This window comes from Pteropus medius, unplaced genomic scaffold, assembly GCF_902729225.1.
Source record: "Pteropus medius unplaced genomic scaffold, Ma_sr-lr_union100, whole genome shotgun sequence".
Classification (NCBI taxonomy): Eukaryota; Metazoa; Chordata; class Mammalia; order Chiroptera; family Pteropodidae; genus Pteropus; species Pteropus medius.
In genome coordinates this window covers 14584034-14585516 of record NW_024340692.1, presented here as the reverse complement: position 1 = coordinate 14585516, position 1483 = coordinate 14584034, and the positions used below count along the sequence as shown (strand labels likewise).

The 1483-nt window shown below is 37.9% G+C and overlaps 1 pseudogene; it reads left to right on the top strand.

Moving 5' to 3' along the window:
* The first annotated feature begins 1092 nt into the window (after nucleotides 1-1092).
* On the top strand, nucleotides 1093-1212 carry LOC120595022 (uncharacterized; annotated as a pseudogene).
* Nucleotides 1213-1483: the final 271 nt, after the last annotated feature.

Sequence of the window (1483 nt, the reverse complement as noted above, 5' to 3'; positions counted from 1 at the left end):
CCTTCCTTCAAAGTCTGTGGAATGTGGGTCAAGCCCAATGCAGCAGCAACTCTTCAGTCTACTGCCAAAGCTGCTACCCAGCCTCTCTGCTGCCCTTCAAATTACTCAAAGAGGTGTCAGACTCAAGGCCAAAATGTCATGACACAACATATCAAGCTCTCTGAATGGTCCTGTTGACTTAAAATGATAAGGGAAGCACCCCCTCCCCGCATTATCACAAATGATCTCTCTCAAACACAATTCTTTTATATCCTCAATGTGTGGGAATTGTAAAGCATGTGCTTGACACCTACTTTGAAATTGTTGCATGGTAGTCCAGTATCTCCTTAGGTTACGTTTGAAATTCTACTCTAACATCTTGATGACAACCTAGTTTCAGAGAATGTAGGTATTGCTTGGGGACAGACTAATGATCCTTGATTTTCAGTGGTCTTACTTGTTGGAAAGATCACTGCCCTGAAAATATATTCACTAGAGGGAGTGAGTCCTACTAAATATGCATGTTTTCCCACACAGCTTTATCACCCACTTATCTCAATGATATTTCAATATCCTGATCTTATCACCATTAGGTCCCCTGTCTTATTTAAGATGATCCCACATGGGACATATTTTATCAGATGGCCCCATTTGATATGAACGTGAAGGATTTTAAGAATTAGAACTTGCAAAGAATGGGATTAGGGAGAGTTATAAAGATGTGACAGTAACTAGTTCTAGGACAGATAATCTAGCATTTTTTCAGGTTAAGGGATTTTTACTTTACCATATAGAAAACTTGGATTTCTATTGTCAATGCTATATTCTTGAATAACAATGAATGATAATTCAGTCATTTGGGGGACTTTTGGGGATGCTGCAGAAGGAATGTTCCATAAATGTCAATGACATGTTGTCATCACTGAACTTAAATGAACCTGTCTGTTTTACATGTAAACTGAATAATTTTAATTATCAGCATAACACTCATAGCTGGATTAATAGAAAGGTTTTATCATATACTACCTTCTATATTGTTCCCAATGGTGGTGGTGGTGGGGCTTAGTCAATTGAAGAGCAGCTATCACTAGGTTATATAAATAAACAGAAATCATCTATGACCATGCTACCCTGAAAAAAGCCCGATTCCATCTGATCTCAGAAGCTAAGCAGGGTGCGGCCTGGTTAGTACTTGAATGGGAGACCATCTAGGAAGACCAGGTGCTGTAGGAGTTAAAAATAAAGAAAAATAAGAAAATAATAATAATAAGGGATTGTAAGCTGACAAGGTCCTTGCAATCTATGAGGTCAACCAAGGATTGCCTTGCCTAAAAAAAATTTTTTTTAAATAAATAGGTAGAAATTTCAGAGGTGAATTTTGGTCAGGGCTAAGTTATGGGGACAGAGGACTGAGAAATTAAGAGAAGGATATAAGAAGGGAGAGATGGCATTGAAGGGAAGGGATGTGATCTCAAAATTTGAACTCAAAAAGTTTAAACTAGAA